Below are 25,987 nucleotides of genomic sequence, written 5' to 3' on the forward strand. Positions count from 1 at the left end.
ATGGAGACTGGTGCATGACTTGCGAGCGGTGAATGAGGTAATGGAGGACTGGCCAGCGGTAGTTCCCAACCCACACACGCTCTTGACTAATGTTCCACCAGAGGCAGACTATTTTTCGGTGATTGATTTGTGTTCGGCTTTTTTCAGCGTTCCCCTGGCAGATCAGTGTCAGTACCTATTTGCATTTACATACAGAACAACCAGTATACCTACACTAGAATGCCTTAAGGATTTAAACATTCACCACATGTATTTAATCAAGTGTTAAAGGCGGACCTAGAGGGCATATCGTTGGAAAGTACATTGATACAGTATGTGGATGATTTGTTGATTTGCTCCGAAAGTGAGGGACAGTGTGAATAGGATACCATAACCCTTTTAGAGAGACTGGCGCATGGAGGGCATAAGGTATCTAGAAAGAAGCTGCAATTTTGCAAGCCACAGGTAGAATACCTAGGTAGAGTGATATCCAAGGGAGTGAAGGTGATAGCGCCGGATCAAATTGAGGCTATGACTAAAGCTCCCAAGCCCCAGACAGTGAGACAGATGATGATGTTTCTGGGACTGACAGGATATAGTTCAGATTGGATTGGGGAATATGCTGAAATTGTAACGCCACTAAGGAAAATAATGAAGGAAGCAGGACATACAAGCTTGGGGAGTAATCTACAGTGTGGAAACAGAGAGGTTTTAAAAAGAGCAATGGAGATCCCATACAGCACTGTCAGCAGATTTTAGATCTAATAAAAGCACTGATGAAACCTAAAGCACTGGCTATAGTAAAATGCCAGGCACATAAAAAAGGAAACGATGCAATAACAAAGGGAAATCAAGCTGCAGATGAAGCAGCCAGGAAAGCGTCTGGGTGTACATCCGCTGTTATTGCACCCCAGGTAAGTCTAGAGCCAGAACCTATGGTAGAGGACCTAATTGAAATACAGGGAAAGGCAACTTTGGCAGAACAAACTCTGTGGAGACGAAGGGGGGCCAAGCAGAACCCAGAAGGCCTATGGACCACGGAAGATGGCCTACTGGTAGCTCCCACCCCTTTACTGACTATCCTGATCTCAGAAGCACATGGGATGGATCATTGTGCAAGGGGGGAAGTAATAAGAAAAATAAAAAAGGATGGATTTTGGTCACCTTATTTACAGGCTTCAGTAGACCACGTGTTGTCACAGTGCGAGGTATGTGTGCAGAATAATAATCGGAAAGGAATTACAACCCCAATAGGTCATATACCCGTACCTGAAGGGCCATTTAAACACCTAGTGATTGACTATGTAGACATGATAAAAACAGTAAGAGGGAAAAGATACATGTTGATGGTAATCGACAGATTCAGCAGATGGGTAAAGGCAGTACCCTCGAAAGATCAAGGGTCAGGAACAGTGGTGAAATTCCTGACAAACGAAGTGATCCCAAGGTTTGGGATACCGACAGAAATTAGCTCAGACAATGGTTCAGCTTTCATTCAAAAAGTGGTCAAGTTAGTTCTGCGAGCACTGAGAATAAAGCAGAGATTTGGATGTGTGTATCACCCTCAGTCGCAGGGTATGGTGGAAAGAATTAACGGGACCTTAAAAACCGAACTAAACAAAATCTGTGCAAATACTAAACTTAATTGGGTCGATGCACTACCATTAGCATTAATGAGTTACCGCATGTAGACTAATCGGATGACGTGTCTAACACCGCATGAAATGCTAACCGGAAGGCCCATGCCAGTGCCCCGGTGGAGAGGACCATATAAAGGGCCTAGTTTAGAACAACTGGAATTGGAATTAAAACAATGCATGCGACAATTAACTATGATACATAACTCTATTTATGTACAGGAAAAACAGAAAGAGCCAGAGATTGATCAAGGGGAAGGACCAATCAAGCCAGGCGATCAGGTCTACGTGCGAGCGTTTCGAAGAAAGTGGAACGAACCCAGAAGGGAAGGGCCCTTTATAGTAACCAAAGCATCACCCACCGCAGTTCAAGTGGAAGGATGCTCCACCTGGTATCATCTCAATCACTGCACTAGAGCAGTCCCGCAGGTACAGTCAGGTGTGCCAACCGAGGTAAGTGGTGAAGAGGAACAAACAGTAGGGGGCAGGCAAGAGCAACAAGAAGCTGATACTGAACCGCAGCAACTTGACCAAGTAATAAGGGAAATTTTTGGTCCTGAGGACAGGCCCGAAGACCCTAAGAATGGGGTTATGGATGGTAGTACTCTTTCAGATAATGGGGACGACTTGGCGGCGACCAGTCCCGCCCCCCGGGATGATACACTCAGATACTCTTGTGCAGATTTGGAGACCATTAATTTGGCAGATGTGGCATGGGACTGTTAGGATCCCACAAAACCTGAGAGAAAAGAGTAAGAGGAGCACAATGGTTACCTCCGTACCATGGTACCAGAACATGTGGTACCAATGGGCAAATTATACAGCAGGGATGATGAAGAGACAGAATTGTTATCTATGCTCAAGGGCAAGTCCAGTGCAGTATGTAGTCCCCATGCCATACAACTCTTCCACCTGCACGCAATGGCGAAAGGAGCGAAGGGGGCAGTGTGCGCAGCAGTGTCCAAGTATAGTCAAGACCTGCAGTATGGGAATTTGTAGCGGGATAGATCCTTGTTATCGGAAATGTATTGATAACACACCAATGTGCCCTTATTGGTGTATGTTATACCAGGCTTCCTCGCAGTATGATCAAAACAAGCTTGCCTCTAACTGTAATTACAGCAGACCGTGGGCTATGAATAAAAGAAGCCAGACACCCACTTTGGGAAAGCTCAAAGTGCAGGAGCATTTGAGTTATGAATGTTTCACACGGACGGGTGATCTCTTGGTTGGACATTTCAGTGGTAACTGTGCTGAGACTTGGGATGTAACCCCAGGCCAGAGATACAAGACAGGTACCCCTCCGCCCGATGGTGCACTGGATGCCCAGACCATCCCGTTAGCAGATACCTGGTGGCTCTGTGGGAAGGAGGGAGGTCTGAGATCCACGCTCCCCCTCGGTTGGACAGGTACATGTACACAAGTTATGCTGATTCAGGAAGTTGTAGTATCCCCTGAGGTACAATTTGAAGCCCCGAAGCAGCAGATACTGCGGCGGAAGAGGCGAAAATATGAACTTGATCCAACAGTCCAAATTGACAGTATAGGACAGCCGCGAGGTATACCTAACGAGTTTAAGGCAAGAAATGAGATTGCTGCGGGCTGGGAAGCACTTATACCTGTGATAGGGGTTAGTAAAAATGTTGAATGGATTAATTATATATTTTATAATCAACAGAGATTCATTAACTACACTGATGATGCACTAGAGGCCTTGGGGCAGCAGCTAGATGCAACCAGTAGAGTGACGTGGCAGAATAGACAGGTACTAGACTGGCTATTGGCAGAGAAAGGAGGAGTTTGTATAATGTTTGGGGAACAGTGCTGTACTTTTATACCGAATAATACTAGTCTGGAGGGATCGTTTACCAGAGCAATGAATAAACTGAAAAATTTAAGAAAGGAAGTTAAACAAAATTCAGGGTTTGGACACCAGTTCTTTGACTGGTTAAACAATAGACTAGGAGGATGGGGAGCATGGCTGACCAAGATTGCAGTAACCATTGGTATTGTATTGCTAAGCTGTGCGGTCGTTCTGTGCTGTTTTCTTCCATGCCTCAAGTCGCTTGTAGTGCGTGCTGCAATGAAACGGTTTCCGATGCTCCTGGAAATTGTTGGGTTGAGCTCTATGAGGAAGGAGGCACCGATGATGTATTCATACAGTTTACGAGACACACAAGACGAACAGGAGAGAGATGAAATATGTGGGAATTAGGCTGTGAAGGCTCCTGAGTCTTTTTCCCTGTCTCAGATACGAAGGGACGGGTTTTTGGCTCAGTGGCCTAGGGAGGTAGGGAGAGAACACTCTGAGTCTTAAGCGCAGGAAACTATAGTTTAACCCAAATTTGGGAGTAAATGCGTGGCTTTATTTGAGCTTTTGTGCAGAGACTCTCAGTCCTCTCTCTCTCTGTATGAGACCCTGTAGATCTCAGAGGGAGGATTATACTGGAAAATGTAAATGCATACATTGTATTTTCTATGTATTACAGTATTTACAATATTTACTCAACAGTATTTCAGTATTCACTCAAATGCACACATTATATTTTCTATATTTACTATGTAACCACTGCTAGCTGAATAGAAGGTATTCACTATGTACCCATGACTTTTGACCTAATCACTATTAATTCAGGAAGAGAACTAGAATGAAACCAAGTAGGAAGATAACGGTGGCGAGTAAGGTAATGAAATATGTGGCAGTATGTCAAAACAAGACCAATTAAGAAATAACTGTGGTTAGGGATGAGGGGACACCTGGTCTAAAAAGTAAACTAGGACATAATTAAATTGGGGAGTAAAACAATAGTGGAAGGTCGAGAGCGGATGTATTGATGATATGTGATCACAGGCCGTCTGGATATGATAATGTAGCTAAGATAGGAGATTGCTATAAAAAATGCTGTGTACATGCCTCGATGGGCAGTCAGCTACTAGCCTTCTGATTGTCTCAGCTTTGATTTGCAAATTAAAGTTTAAAACGTCTTGAAGGATTTTCTGCGTCTCCTTGTTGTTTGTAAGAAACGAGAAACCACGACAAAGATACCAGAATAAAAGGTAGGTGATCATCATCACTGTTGGTTTTAAAATGGCTTCATCCTCTAGTTTCTTCCATCCTTTCACATTATTAATATCGCTTCAGAGCTTTGGCCTGTCGAATAAGAAGCATTGCACATCCAAAATGAATCAATGTGAACTTAAGGAAGGTTTGGATTAAATTTACTTAAACAGATCTAATGTAATTTCAGGCTCCCTCTTAAGGGGAGACCGTAATGATCTTTATTTGTGTTTGTCGTTATTCACCTGGACCAAATAATAAAAAGAAACTTGCAAAAAACTTCTGAAAAATAGACTGGAAAGTTTGGAAATCAAGATTTCGGATGCTGTTGTCAGGAATGGTAGCTGAAGATTAATTGCTGAGGCCTAGCCAGTTAACAGCTCGGCAAATAAAAATAGGCAGGGTGAGTGAGCTCCAACGACATACATCATCGTTTCTGCTTCCCTAACATCCAGCTCCCTCCACCAGTACATTCTTCTCACAACATACACCATTGGCAAACAAACTTTTCAACAGCATGCACTGAAACTGTAATTGCAACCATCTAGAAGGTGCAGAGCAGTAGAAACATGGAAACTACCAACTTCTATTTTCCTTTCACATTTCATAGCATCCTGGAAGTGAATAACTGTTCCATCACCATCAATGGATCAATGTCCTGGAATTCTCTACTTGGAAACATTTTGAAGTGCCTTATACACACAGACTGTAACACCATAAGACCATAACAGCATAAAACATAGGAGAAGAATTAGGCCATTTTTGGCCCATCGAATCTGCTCCTCCATTTGATCATGGCTGATCCTTTTCCCCCTCCTCAGCCCCATTACTCAGCCTTCTCCCCATAACCCTTGATGCTGTGTCCAGTCAAGAACCTATCAAGCTCTACCTTAAATACACCCAATGACATGGCCTCCTCAGCTGCCTGTGGTAATAAATTCCACAAATTCACCACCCTCTGGCTAAAGAAATTTCTCTGCATCTCTGTTTTAAATGGACGCCCCTCTAACCTGAAGTTGTGCCCTCTTGTCCTAGACCATGGGAAACATCCTTTCCACATCTGCTGTCTTTAGGCTTCACAACATTCAAAAGCTTTCAGTGAGATTCCCCCTCATCCTTCTAAGTTGCAGTGAGTACAGGGCCGAGTCATCAAATGTTCTTCAAATGATTACCCTTTCATTCCTGGAATCATACTTGTGAACCGCCTCTGGACCCTCCCCTATGACAGCACATCTTTTCTTAGATAAGGAGCTCAAAACTGTTCACAATACTCAAGATGAAGCCTCTCCAGTGCCTTATAAAGCCTCAGCATCACATCCCTGCTCTTGTACTCTAGACCTCTTGAAATGAATGCTAACATTGCATTTGCCTTCCTTACCATTGACTCAACCTGCAAGTTAAACTTTAGGGTGTTCTGTACAATGACTCCAAAGTGTCTTTGCATCTCAGATGTTCAGATTTTCTCTATTTAGAAAGTAGTCTGCACATTTACTTCTTCTACCAAAGTGCATGACCATGCATTTTCCAACATTGTATTTCATTTGCCACTTTCTTGCCTATTCTCCTAATCTGCCTAAATCCTTCTGCAGCCTTCTTGTTTCCTTATCTGCCCCTCCACCAATCTTTGTGTCATCGGCAAACTTGGCAACAAAGCTATCTATTCCATCATCTAAATCATTGATATACAGCATAACAAGAAGCGGTCCCAACAGCAACTCCTGCAAAACAGCACTAGTCGCTGACAGCCAACCAGAAAAGGCTCCTTTTATTCCCACTTGCTGCCTCCTACTAAGCAGCCAATGCTCTAACCATGCCAGTAATTTTCCTATAACTTGGTAAGCAGCCGCATGTTGGCACCTTGTCAAAGACCTTCTGAAAATCAAAATATACAAATTCCACTGTATCCCCTTTATCTGTCCTACATGCAATCTCCTCAAAGAATTCTAACAGGTTTGTCAGGCAAAATTTTCCCTTAAGGAAACTATGCTGACTCCATCCTATCTTATCCTGTTTTATCAAGTATTCCACAACCTCATCGTAAACAATTGATTCCAACATCTTCCCAACCACTGAGGTCAGGCTGACTAGTCTATAATAGCCTTTCTGCGGCTTCCCTCCTTTCTTAAAGAGTGGAGTGACATTTGCAATTTTCCAGTGTTCTGGAACCATGCCAGAGTCCAATGATTCTTGAAAGTTCATTACTAATGCTTCCACAATCTCTACCACTATCGCTTTCAGAGTGCGAGGGTGCAGTTTATCTGGTCCGGTGACTTATGTACCCTTAGGTCTTTCAGCCTTTTTCCCCTTTGTAATAGTAACTGCACACACTTCTCTTCCCTCACACCCTTCAACACCTGGCAAACTGCTATTTTCTTCCAGTGTGAAGAAGGATGAAAAATACTCATTTAGTTCATCTGCAACTCCTATCTGCCATTATTATTTCTCCGGCCTCGTATTCTAGCAGTCCTATATCCACTCTCATCTCTCCTTTATTTTTTATATACTTGAAAAAGCTTTTTTTTTCTATCTACCTTGATATTGTTTGCTAGCTTGCTTTCATATTTCATCTTTTCTCTCCTAATGATTTTGTTATAGTTGCATTCTGTAGGTTTTGAAAAGCTTCCCAATCCTCTAACTTCCTGCTAATTTTTGCTTTGTTGTATGTCCTCTCTTTTGCTTTTATATTAGCTTCGACTTCCCTTATCTTGTCATTTAAGTATTTCTTTGTTTTTGGAATACATCTATCCTGCAGCTTCCTCATTTTTTTTCCCCAGAAACTCAAACCACCTCCTTCAGAAACCCCGCCAGCATCTCCTTCCAGTTTACTTCGGCCAACTCCCCTTTAATTCCGCTGTAATTCCATTTACTCCACTGAAATACTGCTATCTCAGACTTCGCTTTCTTCCTATCAAATTTCAAGTTGTACTCAGTGATATTGTGATCACTGTATCCCTAGGGCTCCTTTACCCTAAGCTCCCTAATCACCTCCTGTTGATTAGATAACACCCAATCCAGTATAGCTGATCCCTTGGTAGACTCAGCAACAACTCTAAAAAGCCATCTCATAGGCATTCAACAAATTCACTTTCTTCAGATCCATTACCAACCTGTTGGAAGCATATTCCTCAAGGATGTTTTGGGGTAGGCATTAAATATAAGCCCTATTAGACTTGCCCATGTTTCAAAACAAATAAATTAAAAATAAAATGATCAATTCCAAAGCAACATCTTATGAAGGAAAAAAAGCAGAATGAAGTACCTTGATCTTTATTTGGCATTAATAATAAACATACCATCCTAGAGAGTAAACCAAATTGCATCTTAAATTCAAGAGATTCTACAGATGCTGGAAATCTTGAACAACACACACAAAATGATGGAGGAGCTCAGCAAGTCAGCTTGTATCTATGGAGGGAAATAAACAATTATGATTCAGTATGAAACCCTTCATCAGGAGTGGAAAGGAAAAGGTCAGAAGCCAGAATAAGAAGGTAAGGTAGGGAGGGGAGTGCAAACTAGCAGGTGATAGGTGAGACCAGGTGAGGGAGAAGGTGGTTGTGTGGGGAAGTGGAGAAGAAATAAGAAACTGGGAAGTGACACAGTAGGCAGAAGAGGGAAAACGTCAAAGAAGGAAGAATCTAATAGGAGAGGATAGAGACCATGGAAGAAAGGGAGGAGGAGAGGGGCCAGAGGCAGGTGATGAAAAGTGAAGGGGTGAGAGTGGAATCAGAATGATGAATGGAAAATGAAATGCATCTTCTTTAATGTGCAAATTACACATAAATGTCTCTTTATACAGTATGTTGGAGGTGATAAAAAGCATTTGCTGATGATGTCCTACGACTCATGAAATTAATTCAGGCACTATCATCCAATTATAGTTGATGGTACCATCTATGCATATAATGATAACATCACCATGCACAGTGTTTACTTTATTTTGAACCATAATGTGCAACCACATTTGTACCTTCCTGTAAAACAAGAGGCAAACCTGGCAGTAAGATGACTACAGAATGAAAACCAGAGAGCTCAGTTAGCTGCCCAGCTATATCCCCTACTTAATGCCCTGCAGATTCCATGCACCTCTGCCGGACATCATATTTCTTACTGCAGTAATGCAGCGCAGAGTTACATGCAATGAACTCAGCAAAGTAATAAGCTTGTGCCTACTTGTGGGTTCTGAATATCATCTGAGCCTACAGTTGCGGGAGGTGGGTAGATACAATCACACACATAAAACACGTGCTCCCCAGCTCACCTTCCCAATGTCCTTTCTCACCTTCAGTCACTTCTTATCCAGCTGTGCTGTTGTTTTATCTTTAGGTCTGAAGTCAGCTTTTTTTTCTTTAAATCCCAGCGGCAAGGACATAGCAGCTGCAATCTCTAAACGAATGTGCAATCAGAAACCATGCAGTTTGCATTTCAATGCAGCAGTCAGTGTGGAATCCACACACATGATTCTTTAAAGGTAAATTCTCTCACCCGAGAATTCAAAGCAGAACATATTCAACACACCAGCTAGGAGTGGACTCCAATTTCAAAACACAATTTATTGTCAGGCTATGGAAAATCTGGGCTGTAGTATTTCCTGGATTTTAGCCATTCATATGGGGAATGTTTAAAGTGCCATCTGAATCTATTCCTGTATTTCCCCCCACTGTGTATTTATTTATTTTCTGTACATGAAAGAAGCAGTGGAAATACTGTATATGTGCAGAGATTACTAAGCAATATTTAAGTGAGTCTAGAAATCTCTTGTTTATTCATCACATACTGGCAAAAGACTTCTTTATTATTTATTAACTAAGTCAGACTGTTTGTTCCACAAGTAGATTCCCATTTGTTGGCTTTCCCTCTCTTCTATTTATCATATATTAGCAGCAGAGCTAAATAAATGGGAGAGCCAAGTGGGGTCAAGAAAGGGGACAGCCAAGTGGGGATTTGGTTTGGGATACATATCACAGTCCTGATGAAGGGACTTGGTCCAAAACGTCAACTGTTTATTCCCCTCTGTGGATGGTGCCTGACCTGCAGAGTTCCTCCACCATTTTGTGTGCATCACTCTAAAACTGTAAGTGTTGGAATACAAAATAAAAAAACAGAAAATGGTGGAAAAGCTCACAGGTCAAAAAGCATTGATGGAAAGAGAAGGCCTTTAAATGGAAAAAGTGAGCCTGGGTTAAAATAAAGGAAGGAGTAGAGAAATCAGCTTTTGAAAAGAACACTGAAAACAAATCAAAACACGTGGTACTTAAAATGCAAAGTAGTAACTCACAAACTGATAACATGGCATTCTAGTTTGCTGAGGAAAAAAAGGACAAAATTTATATTAACCCAGTCTTCATAAAGTAATACATAAGGAAAGATCTACAAATGCAAATGGTACATGGGTGAAAGTATCTTGGAGCTCACTTTTGCTCCATTTAGTCGATTAATCACTATAAGATTACAGATAAAAACTAGGCATGTCTTTTTATCATGACAGCAAAGATGTTCTGAAGACTGGAGGATTAAAAATGCTCTGTTTGAAGATGGGGCAGGAGACAACCTCAGCAAAAGCAAGCCAAGGAAGGTGGTAAAGAACTTTTTAGAGACAAAAGTTCAGCAGAAATGTCACTAATGTATGCAAAGTGAGGGTTAATAAATAAAAATCCGAAAGAATTTTTAATGAAGATTATATTCATCTAATTTGATCAAATTATTTGAAGTGGATTACTGAATCCACGGCACCTTAGTTAAATGAAACCTGATTTTAATCAGAATCAGGTTCAATATGACTGGCATATGCCATGAAATTTATTGTTTTGAAGCAGCAGTATGTTGCAATATAAAATATTAAAAAATATAAATTACAATAAGAAGTATGTATAAATAAAGAGAATTCAATTAACTAAGCAGTGCAAAATGAGAGGAAAATACTGAGGTATTGTTCATGTGTTCAACGTCCATTAAGAAACCTAATGGCAGAGAGGAAGAAGCAGTTTCTAAAATGTTGAGTGTGTGTCTTCAGGCTCTTGTACCTCCTACAAGATATAACACTGAGTAAAGTTGATGTCCTAGGTGGTGGGACTCCTTAATGACTGATGCCGCCTTTTTGAGGCATTGTATCTTGAAGGTGTTCTCGATGCTGGGGAGGCTGGTGCCCATGACGGAGTTGGCAGAGTTTACAACTTCCTGCAGATTTTATGATCCTGTGCAGTGGCCTCTCTATATACCAGACAGTGATGCAACTAATTAGAAAGCTCTCCATGGTACATCTCTAGAAATTTCCAAGTGTCCTTGGTGTCCTCAAACCAAGTATCCTCAAACTCCTAATGAATTGCAGATGCTGTTGTGTCTTCTATGAAATTGTCTCAATATGTTGGGCCTAGGATAGATCCTCAGAGATGTTCACACCGAAGAACTTGAAATTGCTCACACTTTCTACTTCTATTCCCTCGATGAGGATTGGTATGTGTGCCTTCAACTTCCCTTTCCTGAAGTCCACAATCAGTTGCTTGGTCTTACTGATATTTGCTGCGACACCGCTCAAGCAGCAGGTGGTTGCTGTGACTCCACTCAACCAGCAGATCTCCCTCGCTCATGAACACCTCCACATCACCATCTGAAATTCTGCCAACAATCCCGTCATCAACAAATTTATAAATGATGTTTGAGATATGCCTAGCCACACAGTCATGGCTGTAGAGAGAGAGGAGCAGTAGACTAAGCATGAATCCTTGAAGTGTGCCAGTATTAATTGTCAATGAGGAGGAGATGTTACTTCCAATCCACACAGACTGTGGTCCCCCGGTCAAGGATCCAGTTGCAGAAGGAGGTACAGAGGCGTAGGGTTTTGGGGCTTGTTGATTAGAACTGAGGGTATGATTGTGTTGAACACAGAGCTGTAATGAATAAATAGCAGCCTGACTTAGGCATCGCCATTACCCAGGTGATCCAAGGCTGAGAGGAGAGCCATGAAATAGCATCCATTGTAGATCTGCCCAACGACAATTGGCAAAAGAGGCAGCTAACATCCTGTGTCATCCCTCAGGTTTCCTTCAGCAAAGTACAAAGTACAAGTAAAGAACATAGTGCATTTATAGAAACATAGAAAACCGACAGCACAATACAGGCCCTTTGGCCCATAAAGTTGTGCCGAACATGTCCCTACCTTAGAAGGGTAGGCTTACCTATAGCCCTCTACTTTTCTAAGCTCCATGTACCTATCCAAAAGTCTCTTAAAAGACCCTATCGTATCTGCCTCCACCACCGTTGCCGGCAGCCCATTCCACACACTCACCACTCTCTGAGCAAAAAACTTACCCCTGACATCTCCTCTGTACCTACTCCCCAGCACCTTAAACCCGTGTCCTCTTGTGCATCCATTTCAGCCCTGGGAGAAAGCCTCTGAATATCCACATGAACAATGCCTGTCATCATCTTATACACCTCTATCAGGTCACCGTCTGATTCTCCATCGCTACAACGAGAAAAGGCCAAATTCACTCAACCTACTCTCATAAGGCATGCTCCCCAATCCAGGCAACATCCTTGTAAATCTCCTCTACACCCTTTCTATGGCTTCCACATCCTTCCTGTAGTGAGGTGACCAGAACTGAGCACAGTACTCCAAGTGCCGTCTGACGAGGGTCTTATATAGCTGCAACATTACCTCTGGGCTCCTAAATGCAATTCCACGATTGTTGAAGGCCAATACACTGTACACCTTCTTAACCACAGAGTCAACCTGCGCAGCTGCTTTGAGCATCCTATGGACTCGGACACCAAGATCCCTCTGATCCTCCACACTGCCAAGAGTCTTACTATTATTACTATATTCTGCCATCACATTTGACCTACCAAAATGAACCACTTCACACTTATCTGGGTTGAACTCCATTTGCCACTTCTCAGTCCAGTTGTGCATCCTATCAATGTCCCACTGTAACCTCTGACAGCCCTCCACACTATCCACAACACCTCTAACCTTTGTGTCATCAGCAAACTTACTAACCCATCCCACCACTTCCTCATCCAGGTCATTTATAAAAATCACGAAGAGTAAGAGTTCCAGAACAGATCCCTGAGGCACACCACTGGTGATCGACTTCCATGCAGAATATGACCTGTCTACAACCACTCTTTGCCTTCGGTGGGCAAGCCAGTTCTGGATCCACAAAGCAAGGTCCCCTTGGATCCCATACCTCCTTACGGTCTCAATAAGCCTTGCATGGGGTAGCTTATCAAATGCCTTGCTGAAATCCATATACTGTACATCTACTACTCTTCCTTCATCAATGTGTTTAGTCACATCCTCAAAAAATTCAGTCAGGCTCGTAAGGCACGACCTACCCTTGACAAAGCCATGCTGGCTATTCCTAATCATATTATACCTCTCCAAATGTCGAAATGTTCATAAATCCTGCCTCTCAGGATCTTCTCCATCAACTTACCAACCGCTGAGGTAAGACTCCCTGGTCTATAATTTCCTGGGCTATCTCTAATCCCTTTCTTGAATAAAGGAACAACATCCGCAACCCTTCAATCCTCCAGAACCTCTCCCATCCCCATTGTTGATGCAAAGATCATCGCCAGAGGCTCAGCAATCTCCTCCCTCGCCACCCACAGTAGCCTGGGGTACATCTCATCCGGTCCTGGCAACTTATCCAATTTGATGCTTTCCAAAAGCTCCAGCACATATTCTTTCTTACTATCTATTTCCTCAAGCTTTTCAGTCTGCTGCAAGTCATCACTACAATCACCAAGATCCTTTTCCATAGTGAATACTGAAGTAAAATAAAGATATCCGTTAGTCTTGCGAGACCATGGATCTGCACCTGGAAAGTCTTCACTCTCCAGGGCGCAGGCCTGGGCAAGGTTGTATGGAAGACCAGCAGTTGCCCATGCTGCAAGTCTCCCCTCTCCACGACACCAATGCGGTCCAAGGGAAGGGCATTAGGACCCATACAGCTTGGCACCAGTGTTGTCGCAGAGCAATGTGTGATTAAGTGCCTTGCTAAATGACACAACATGTTCCCTCGGCTGGGGCTCAAACTCACAACCTTCAGGTAGCTAGTCCAATGCCTTAACCACTTGGCCATGTGCTCACACAATACTGAAGTAAAGTATTCATTAAATACCTCTACTATTTCCTCCATTTCCATACATACTTTCCCACTGTCACACCTGATAGGGCCTATTCTTTCACATCTTATCCTCTTGCTCTTCACATACTTGTAGAATGCTTTGGGGTTTTCCTTAATCCTGTCCGCCAAGGCCTTCTCATGGCCCCTTCTGGCTCTCCTAATTTCTTTCTTAAGCTCTTTCCAATAGCCTTATAATCCTCTAGATCTCTAACATTACCTAGCTCTCTGAACCTTTTGCAAATGTTTCTTTTCTTCTTGACTAGATTTATTACAGCCTTTGTACACCATGGTTCCTATACTCTACCATAAATTCCCTGTCTCATTGGAACATACCTGTGCAGAACTCCACACAAATATCCACTGAACATTCGCCACATTTCTTTTGTACCTTTCCCTGAGAACATCTGTTCCCAATTTAAGCTTCCAATTTCCTGCCTGATAGGGAGATGCCAATCAATATTTGGGAAATTAAAATCTCCCATCATAACAACTCTGTTATTATTACACCTTTGCAGGATTTGTTTCCTTATCTGCTCCTCAATATCTCTGTTACTATTGGGCGGCCAATAAAAAACACCCAGTAAAGTTATTGACCCCTTCCTGTTCCTAACCTCCACCCACAGAGACTCCGTAGACAATCCCTCCATGACGTCCACCTTTTCTGCAGCCGTGACACTATCTCTGATCAACAGTGCCACGCCCCACCTCTTTTGCCTCCCTCCCTGTGCTTTCTAAAACATCTAAAACCCAGCACTTGAAGTTACCATTCCTGTCCCTGAGCCATCCAAGTCCCTGGAATGGCCACCACATCATATCCCCAAGTACTGATCCACGCTCTAAGCTCATCCGCTTTGTTCACAACACTCGTTGCAGTAAAATAGATGATTCTCATACCTTCAGTCTGAGTGCATTCCTTCTCTATCACCTGCCTATCCTCCCTCTCTCACTGTCTACAAGCTTTCTCTATTTGTGAGCCAACCTCCTCTTCCCCAGTCTCTTCAGTTCGGTTCCAACCCCCAACAATTCTAGTTTAAACTCTCCCCAGTAGTCTTAGCAAATCTCCCCACCAGGATATTGGTCCCCCTGGGATTCACATGCAACCCATTCTTTTTGTACAGGTCACACCTGCCCCAGAAGAGGTCCCAGTGATCCAGAAATCTGAATCCCTGCCCCCTGCTCCAATCCTCAGCCATGCATTTATCCTGCACCTCATTCTATTCCTATACTCACTGTCGCATGGCACAGGCAGTAATCCTGAGATTACTACCTTTGCAGTCCTACTTCTCAACTTCGTTCCTAACTCCCTGTACTCTTTTTTCAGGACCTCTTCCCTTTTCCTACCTATGTCATTGGTACCAATATGTACCACGACCTCCGGCTGTTCTTCCTCCCACTGCAGGATATCTTGGATGCGATCAGAAACATCCGGACCCTGGCACCTGGGAGGCAAACTACCATCTGAGTTTCTTTCCTGTGCCCACAGAATCACCTGTCTGACCCCCTAACTTTAGAGTCCCCTATCACTACTGCCTTCCTCTTATTTTCTCTACCCTTCTGAGCCACAGGGCCAGACTCTGTGCCGGAGGCACGGCCGCTGTTGCTTCCCCCAGGTAGGCTGTCCCCCGCAACAGTACTGAAACAGAAGTAGCTATTGTCAAGGGGTACAGCCACAGGGGTACTCTCTCGTACCTGACTCTTCCCATATCTTGACATATCAAAGTATATTTACCATACATAACCTTGAGATTCATCTTCGTGCAGACAGCCACAAAACAGAGAATCCACGAGAAACCAAGCACCACAAAGACTGTCAAATATTCAAGGTGTGAATAAAGAACAAATTGTGCAAACAATAAAAACATGCAACAAATAATGCACTGAGCACGAACCACAGAGACCCTGAGAATGAGTTCTTAGCCATGGAGCCAGCTCAGCAGCCACAGCCGGTCCAGGAGCCCGCTAGCGTGCAAGCCACAGTCGCAGCCGGTCCAGGAGCCCGCTGGCCTGCAAGCCGCAGCCGCAGCCGGTCCAGGAGCCCGCTAGCCTGCAAGCTGCAGTTGCAGCCGGTCCAGGAGCCCGCTGGCCTGCAAGCCGCAGCCGCAGCCGGTCCAGGATCCCGCTAGCCTGCAAGCGGCAGCCGCGGCCGCGGCCGGTCCAGGAGCCCTGCTAGCCTGCAAGCCGCAGCTGGAGAGACAGTTCAAAGTTGAGGCAAGTAAAGCCTTTCTTATGCGTTTGTTTAGCGATGCAGCACGGAGTAGGTTCCTTCTGGCCCTTCGAGCCACACTGCCCCAGCAACTCCCGACAAACCTGATTAACCCTAAGCTAATCACGGGACAATTTACAATGACCAGTTAACCTTCCTGGTAAGTCTTTGGACTGTGTGAAGAAACTGGGGACCTAGAGTCCTCCCCAAGCATTCCACAGGGAGGCAGGACATAGAGATTCCTTACGGGACGGCGTCAGAGCTGAACTCTGAACTCCGAAATGCCCCGAGGTAGATGCTACAGTACCACGGCACCCTCAGTAACAGCTCCTCTGTGGCTGTGTTCGAGATAACTGCAGCAGAGTCACTTCAGAACTGGGGAAAATAAAGCCTTTCTTACATGTTCTGGGCAAACACCAATCAAAGAATTAGACCTCATAAATATATGTGTTAATGTCCTAATGCCACTTGTCGGACCTCATTTATAATTCTCCTGCCAACAAGCAGGACTATCAGATCGATCCCACTCAGAATTCAGCAGCAGCCTGCGTAGATACTGATGAGACGTGGGTGAATGTATCTTTGAGTTCAGTTTTGCTCGATCCAGCTGATTAATCAACATAATGTTACAGGGGCAAAAAATAGCCATATATATTTTTACCAAGAGAGTAAATGTGTTCTTGAAGGATTGTTCCATTAAGCATAGAATAAAATAATATTGCTAATTTGCTTAGTAAATGCAAACCTTGAAGTTGTAACAAGTAAGTAAAATGGGGGCAGAGGAGTACCAATTGCATTTAGTTAGTTTTCTGCGTAGGGAAATAGTTACAATGATCAGAATTTCCCAGCCCTTCCACGTCACTCTCTCCCATGACTCTCCAGTTGCTCTCCCCACATTTTTCTCCAGCTCCTTTATCCCCTTCACATTCACTTATTTACATTTAGATGGCCTTTCCGAATCAGCAGTACCATATCACAAGCATCAGTTCAATACAAAACCAATATTGTTCCACACATTTTTAACGTATGCTCCCTATATTTGAATTCATGCAGTACAAGAAATAAAATGGACGATTTTGAAATTCAGCTACAGATTGGCAAGTATGACATTGCGGCCATCTCTGAAACTTGGCTAAAGGATGGCTGCCATGGAGAGTTGAATGTCCAAGGATATATGATGTATTGGAGGATAGGTTAGTATGCAGAGGGGGTGGTGTAGCCCTGTGTATAAGAAGTAATATTAATCATTAGAAAGGGATGACATGGGATTGGAAGATGTAGAGTATCTATGGGTTAAGTTAAGAAATGGCAAAGGTAGAAGGACTATAACGGCAGTTGTATACAGGTCTCCAAACAGCAGCCGGGATGTGGATTACAAATTGCAGCAGGAGATAGAACAGGTGTGGCAGAAGGGCAATGTCATGATAATCATTGGGGATTTTAACATGAAAGTGGATTGGGAAAACCAGGCAGGTACTGGACCTCAAGACAGAGAATTTGTAGAATGTCTAAGGGATGGTTTTTTAGAACAGCATTGTTGTTGAGCCCACTAGAGGATTGGTTGTGCTGGATTTGATGTTGTGCAATGATTTGGAGGGAATAAGAGAGCTTAAGGTTAAGGAACCCTTAGGGAACGGTGATCACAATATGATTGAGTTCACTTTGAAATCTGAGAAGGAGAAATTAAATTCCAATATGTCGGTATTTCAGTGAAATAAAGGAAATTACAATGGCATGAGAGGGGAACTGGCCAAAGGTGACTGGAAAGGGACACTAGCAGGAAGGACAGCAGAGCAACGATGGCTAGAGTTTCTGCGAAAAATGAGGGAAGTGCAAGACAGATATATTCCAAATAAGAAGAAATTTTTGAATGGAAGAAGGACACTAACGTGGCTTACAAATAAAGTCAGAGCCAAAGTAAAAGCAAAAGAGAGGGCATACAAGGAAGCCAAAGCTAGTGGCAAGATAGAGGATTGGGAAGCTTTTAAAAACTTGTGGAAGGAAACTAAGAAGGTCATTAAGAAAGAAAAGATGAATTATGAAAGGAAGCTGGCGACTAATATCAAAGAAGATACTAAAAGCTTTTTTGAGTATATAAAGGGTAAAAGAGAGTTGAGAGTAGATATAGGACCAATAGAAAATGACACTGGAGATATTGTAATGGGAGACGCAGAGATGGCAAAGGAACTGAATGCGTATTTTGCATCATTCTTCAAGTGGAAGACATCTACAGTATACCAGACATTCCAGGGTGTCAAGGAAGTGAAGAATATGCAGTGAAAATCACAACTAAGAAGGTACTCAGGAAGCTTAATAGTCTGAGGATGGATAAAATTCCTGGACCTGATGAAATGCACCCTCAGATTCTGACGGAAGTTGCTGGAGAGATTGCAGAGGCATTAACAATGATCTTTCAAGAATTGATAGATTCTGGCATTGTACCAGATGACTGGAATTTGCAAATGTTACTCTGCTATTTAAGAAGGGTAGGAGGCAGAAGAAAGGAAACTACAGACCTGTTAGCCTGACATCAATGGATGGGAAATTGTTGGAATCGATCTTTAGGGATGAGATTACGGAATACCTAGAGGCACATGACAAGGTAGGCCAAAGCCAGCATGGTTTCCTGAAAGGAAAACCCTGCCTGACTAACCTACTGCAATTTTTTGAGGAAATTGCAAGCAGGGTAGACAAAGGAGATTCAATAGATGTGGTGTACTTCGATTTTCAGAAGGCCTTTGACAAGGTGCCGCACATGAGACTGTTTAGCAAGATAAGAGCCCATGGAATTACAGGGGAGTTGCTAGCATGGGTGGATCATTGGCTAATCAGCAAAAAATACAGAGTGGGAATAAAGGGATCCTATTCTGGCTGGCTGCCGGTTACCAGTGGAGATCCACAGGGGTCGGTGTTGGGACCGCTGCTTTTAACGATGTCTGTCAATGATTGGGACTATGGGATGAATGGATTTGTGGCTAAATATGCCGATGACACAAAGATAGGTGGAGGAGTCTGTATTTTTTAGGAAACAGAAAACCTGCCAAGAGAGTTAGATAGTTTAGGGAATAGGTAAAGAAGTGGCAAATGAAATACAATGTTGGAAAGTATATTGTCATGCACTTTGGTGGAAAAAATAACTGAGCAGACTATTATTTTGATGGGGAGAGAATTCAAAATGCAAAGATGCAAAAGGACTTGGAAGTCCTTGTGCAAGGTACCCTAAAGGTTAACCTCCAGATTGAGTTGGTTGTGAAGAAGGCGAATGCAATGTTGGCACTCATTTCTGGAAGTATAGAATATAAGAGCAGGGATGTGATATTGAGGCTCCGTAAGGCACTCATGAGACCACACTTGGAGTATTGTGTGCAGTTTTGGGCTCCTTATTTTAGAAAGGATATATTGACATTGGAGAGGGTTCAGCGAAGATTCACGAAAATAATTCCAGAAATGAAAGGGTTATCATATGAGGAACATCTAGAAGCTCTTGGGCTGTATTCTCTGGAGATCAGGAGAATGAGAAGGGATCTCACAGAAACATTCTGAATGTTAAAAAGCCTGAACAGATTAGTTATGGCAAAGTTATTTCCCATGGTAGGGAAGTCCAGGACAAGACGGCATGACTTCAGGATTGAAGGACATCTATTTAGAACAGAGATGCAAAGAAATTACTTTAGTCTGTGGGCAGTAAATCCATGGAATTTGTTGCCATGAATGGCTGTGGAGGCCAAGTCATTGGGTGCATTGATGGCAGAGATAGATAGGTTCTTGATTAGCCAGGGTATCAAAGGGTATGGGGAGAAGGCAGGGAAGTGGGAATGACTGGAAGGATTGTATCAGCCCATGATTGAATTGCAGAGCAGACTCGATGGGCTGAATGTCCTACTTCTGCTCCTATATCTTATGGTCTTATGAAATCAGCCAGAACACGCTGTGGTGATGATGTCATCAGATTGCTCCCATTCCAGTCACCTGGAATATGCTATCTGCCTGTACTTTATCCCAAAGATTTTGCCAGCTCCATTCAAGGCATTTGATGAAAACCCTTTTGCTTCCAAGCTACATTTTCTCCTTTTCATTCTATATATAGTATTAACTATTCTTCAGGAAAGGCTCCATTTTCTGTAAAATGAATTAAAACGAATAGGCCTACAAAGTAGGTGAAAGGAAATTGGGATTTTAGTGATTCTGCTCAATTGACAAGAACTGATTCTGTCTCATAGTATTAGCAGCTTTATGTTTGAACAGATGATTAGAAATAAAAGTCAGATACATCGGCTGCTTATCACAGCCATAGAACGAGAGATACTCACAAAGTAATTTGACAACTTGAGTGCAATAACTTTAAGCAACATTGATCAAAACTGAAGAAGAAAGGAGAAGTATTTATATCACGCACATATTCAGGGTGGTATCTAGACATAGTTATTTAAATTCTCCACTGTTTGCTTTCTCATCTTGCACCCTCATATCCTTGAGCATTTTTAAAACTCTTCTGCCAATATCCTAGAATACTGTATTACTCCTGTGCTCACTATTCTACATTTCCTCTTTGTCAAGAAACAACTTAATTAATAATTCTTAACTGTGTTTATCAACCCACCATAGTAACACCTACCTATAAGACCTTAAGATCACAAAATATAGGAGCAGATGGGCCATTCAACCCATCGAATTGGCTCCACTATTTGAATTTGTCTGATTATGTTTGATATGTCCCTAATAACCCCATTCTCCAACCTCCTCTCTATAACATTTGATACCTAATAAAGTACCTATCATCCTCCATTTGACTTCCATAGTTTCCTATGAAAATGAACTTTATAGATTCACTATGCTCTGGCTAAAGACGGCTTAGGAGACAATAGTGCTTAAGAGTGACTCCTCCTACTTGCATCTTTGGAAACAGCTCTATTTCTATCTTTAATATCTTTATTTTTTCCCGATCATGGTTCTTTTGAAGACCCTGACATGGATTTACACGCAGGAATAGGACCCGCTCTCGGGGTCTCATGACTGGCCGCTATTCAACATACCAAGGATACAGCCTAGAAGACTGGCACACCTTCAGAGTTCCGGGATTTCGTGGCTCTGGAGGCAGGCAGACTCAAGGTTGGTGCCTCCGCAGGAAATCAGTGTGTTGTGGGAGACCTGTGTTCTTTGTTCTTTTTCCCTGAATAGGTATGTCAAATTACCGGGTGAACAAGAAGTCTTTGGGGTACTGCACTTCTGTGTCTTTATTGATGCATTGCTGCACACTTGAGTGCTCGATGGAGGGTTCTGATGCTTTTTTTTTGCTGTGGGGGAGGGGGGATCACTGCTTTGCTGCTGCTTGCATGTGGAAATGGAGTGCTCTGGGGGGGGGCTTTGGGGTTCTAACATTTAACTGTCATTCATTCTTTAGGGCACTCCTCTGTTTTTGTGGATACTCCTCCACGAGTCTTCCTCTCCTCTGCAAACTTGGCAACAAAGCCATCTATTTCATCATTTAGGTCATTTATGTACAGCATAACAAGAGGTGGTCCCAACACCGACCTCTGTGGAATACCACTAGTCACTGGCAACCAACCAGACAAGGATCTATTTATTCCCATTCACTGCCTTCTTCCAATCAGTCAATGCTCTAACTATGTTAGTAAGTTTCCTGTAATACCATGGGCTCTTAACTTGGTAAGCAGCCTCGTGTGGCACCTTATCAAAGGCCTTCTGTAAGTCCAAATACACAACATCCACTGCATTCCCTTTATCTATCCTACATGTAACCTCCTCAAAGAATTCCAACAGGTTTGTCAGGCAGGAATTCCTCTTAAGAAAACCATGCTGACTTTGTCCTGTCTTGTCCTATCACCTCATCCATAACAATCAACTCTAACATCTTCCCAATCACTGAGGTCAGGCTAACTGGTCTATAAATTCTTTTCTGCTGCCTTCTTTCTTTCTTAAGGAGTGGAATGACATTTGCAATTTTCCAGTCCTCTGGCACCATGCCAGAGTCCAATGATTTTTGAAAGATCATTTCTAATATCACCACTATCTCTAACACTACCTCTTTCTGAACCCTAGGGCACAGTTCATCTGGTCTGCGTGACTTATGTACCTATAGGTCTTTTAGCTTTTTGAGCACCTTCTCCCTTGTAATAGTACCTGCATCCACTTCTCTTTCTTCACACACTACAGCATCGGCGCACTACTAGTGTCTTCCACAGTGAAGACTGATACAAAGTACTCATTTAGTTCATCTGCCATCTCCTTGTCCTCTCATTATTATTTCTCCTGCCTCATTTTCTAAACGTCCTATATCTACTCTCATCTCTTATTTTTCACATACTTGAAAAAAGCTTTTACTAACCATTTTGATATTATTTGCTAGCTTGTTTTCATTTTTCATCTTTTCCTTTTTAATGATTCTTTTAGTTGCTCTCTGTAGGTTTTTAAAAACTTCCCAATCCTCTATCTTCCCACTAATTTTTGTTTTGTTGTATGGCCTCTCTTTTGTTTTTACATTATCCTTGACTTCCCTTGTCAGCCATGGTTGTACTATTTTGCCATTTGAGTATTTCTTCACTTTTGGAATACACATGTCCTACACCTTCCTCATTTTCCCCAGAAACACACGCCATTGCTGCTCTGCTGACATCCATGCCAGCAGTTCCTTCGAATTTACTTTGGCCAACTCCTCTCTCATACCACTGTATTTTCCTTTACTCCACTGAAATACTGTTACATCAGACTTTACTTTCTCCCTATCAAGTTTCAAGTTGAACTCAATCATATTGTGATCACTGGTTCCTAAGGATTCTTTTACCTTAAATTCCTTAATTACGTCCGGTTCAATACATAACACTCAATCTAGTATAGCTGATCTCCTAGTAGGCTCATCAACAAACTGCTCTAAAAAGCCATCTCTTAGGCATTCAACAATCTCGCTCTCTTGAGATCCATTACCAACCTGATTTTCCCAATCAACCTGAATGTTAAAATCTCCCATGTCTATCATAACATTGCCCTTTTGACTCGCCTTTTCTATTTCCTGTTGTAATCTGTGGTCCACCTCCCAGCCACTGTTGGGAGGCCTGTATATAACTGCCATCAGGGTCCTTTGACCCTTGCAGTTTCTTAACTCAACCCACAAGGATTCAACATCTTCCAATCCTATGTAACATCTTTCCATTTGATTTGATGCCATTCCTTACTGGTAGAGCCACACCTCCCCCTCTGCCTACCTTCCTATCCCTCCCAACTACAACCATCCTTCAGCCACAGTTCAGTGATGGCCACAACATCATACCTGGCAATCTGTAACAATGCAACAAGATCATCTATCTTATTTCTTATACTCCACACATTGAGATACAATACCTTGAGAACTGTATTTGCTACCCTTTTTTGATTTAGTATCCATGGTGTACTGATACCCACCCTGTAGGCTGCAATTCTGTCCTGTCACCTGCCTGCTCTTCCTGACAGTCTGACTGCACGCTGTCTTTACTTTTTTGTCATCTGTCCTATCCTGAGTCCCTTCAGTCCAGTCCCACCTCCGGCCAAATTAGTTAAAGTTAAAGTTTGTCCCGAGCCTTTGTGGCCCATCAGGCCGGTGCTTATGCCAGTTTCTGTGGCGTGAAGTGACTGAGAGTACGAGACTACCCTCCACCCCCCCCCCCCACCAGACAGGATGCCAGGTTAGCCCCCAGCATTTAGTTTAAACTCCCAAATTAATTTAAACTCCCTCCAAAAGCTCCAACAAATTTGCCTATGAGAATATTGGTCCCTCTTGGATTCAGGTGCAACCAGTCACTTTTGAGCAGGTCATACTTTCCCCAGAAGAGGTCCCAATGATCCAAAAATCTGAAGCCCAGCCTCTGCACCAGCTTCTCAGACACACATTTATCTGTCAAATCATTCTGTTTCTACCTCACTGGTGCATGGCACAGGCAGCAATCCAGAAATTACTACCCTGGAGGTCCTGCTTCTCAGCTTTCTACCTAGCTCCCTAAAATCTCTTTTCAGCACACCTTTGGTTTTCCTTCCTATGTCATTGGCACCAATATGTACCAAGACATCAGGCTGCTTTCCCTCTCTCTCCAAAATGGCGTGGACGTGACCTGAGTCGTACCTGACAGTGGCACCTAAGAGGCAACGTACCATCCAGGTGTCCCATACACATCCACAGAATCTTCTGTCTGTCCCCCTCACAATTGAGTCTCCTGATCACCACCACTTCCTTCTTCTCTCTCTTTCCCTTCTACACCACGGACCAATGCTCAGTGTCAGTAACCTGGTCTCCATGGCATTCCCCTGGGAGCTCATCCCCCACAAAAGTAGTCAATGCAGTATATTTATTTTTGAGGAGAATGGCCTCAGGTGGCTCTGCTCTAACTGCCTATTTATATTTTCATTCCTCCTGACAGTCACCCATCTACTCGCCTCTTGCAACTTCAGAGTGGCTACTTCCCTATAACTCTGATCAATTATCTCTTCACTCTTCCGTACAAGCCAAAGGTCATCCAGCTGCTGCTTCAGATCCCTAACATGATCTTCATACTTTTTGTAATTTATAGCTTTTATTATTATGCATTCCAATGCTGCTGAAAAGCAATAAATTTCATGACATATGTCAGCGACGTTAAACCTGACTCCAATCCAGATTCTATTAATTGGTAAAAAGCAAGATCTCAGCACTGACAATCATACGATATGTTGTTTTTTCAGTAATGCAAATGAAGGATAAATACTAGCTAAGTGTTCGGGGAAAATCCATCTGCCTTACTTCCTGTGATATCACAGTATCGTTACCTGCACCTGAGAAAGCAAAGAACTTAATTTCTCATTCAAAAACCAGCAACATCACTAATGTAATTGCCCAGTAGTACTCCTCTCAGGTGTCCTCAGGCAAAGCTAGATGCATGGATACTTGTTAATTTATTACTAGAATTTGTTAAACTAAGGCTGGGAATGAGAGCTGAAACAATGGTTATTGCTAGATGAGTTAAATGACAGTTGTGTGTTATATACTGTATCACAATTTGCTCCCTTATGCTGTGTAGAGTCAGAGTTTACACCTGGAAAACAAGGAAGTGCCAAGCTAAAGATGTGTAGATCCATGGAGAGAGTTTGCAAAAAGGTTCTACAGCGATCTCCCGAAACAGCCAATGGAAGTCGCTTTGATCGACTTCCAGATATTATATAGATATATCAAGGTTTGTTACTCATTGCAAGTAAAGGTTACATTCTTATAAATGAACTTCAATGTGCATCATAGGGGAACAGTTCTTTATTGCTGCTGTCCATTTGTTTATTTGGTGGGCTTTACTTTAACAATAAGGAATGTGTCCAGACAAAGACATTATATAATATTTGCATTCCAGGGAAATAATGCACTTTATATTTTCTTTCTGAGCATTGGTTTTTCTCTTGGCTGTGTAACAAAGTATAAATATTTGGAATGGAATAGTCTCGCACTGGACAGCTGGACAAAAGCTTCTTGAGATCTAGGTTAATGTCATTGATATAATATATATATATACACTAAGTGGCAACTTTATAAGTTACACCTGTACCCTGTTCATTAATGCAAATCATCCATTTGCCAATCATGCGGCAGCAACTCAATGCATAAAACCCTATTACATGGTGAAAAGTACACACAAAATGCTGGAGGAACTCAGCAAGTCAGGCAGCATCTATGGAGAAAAGTACAGTCAACCTTTTTGGCCGAGACCCTTCAGCAGGACATTTTGTGTGTGTTTCTTGGATTTCCAGCTTCTCCAGATTTTCTCTGTTATGACATGATGAAGAGGTTCAGTTGTTATACAGACCAAAATCGGAATGAGGAAGAAATGTACCTCAGTAACTTAGACCATGGAATGATTTTTGTTGCTAAATGGAGTGGTTTGAGTATCTCAAAAACTGATGATTTCCTGGTATTTTCACACAGAACAGTCTTTATAGAGTTTACAGAGAACCGTGCAAAAATAAAATAAGT

General features: G+C 42.6%; 1 long non-coding RNA gene across 1 annotated transcript; it reads left to right on the plus strand.

Annotated features, from left to right (window-relative positions):
- The first annotated feature begins 4,232 nt into the window (after window positions 1-4,232).
- Window positions 4,233-25,268, plus strand: LOC134359060 (uncharacterized). Its single transcript, XR_010021027.1, has 3 exons — window positions 4,233-4,673; window positions 20,969-21,117; window positions 25,050-25,268. It is a non-coding gene; the product is annotated as an uncharacterized LOC134359060 (long non-coding RNA).
- The last annotated feature ends 719 nt before the right edge of the window (window positions 25,269-25,987 follow it).

Source organism: Mobula hypostoma, chromosome 2 (genome assembly GCF_963921235.1).
Source record: "Mobula hypostoma chromosome 2, sMobHyp1.1, whole genome shotgun sequence".
Classification (NCBI taxonomy): domain Eukaryota; kingdom Metazoa; phylum Chordata; class Chondrichthyes; order Myliobatiformes; family Myliobatidae; genus Mobula; species Mobula hypostoma.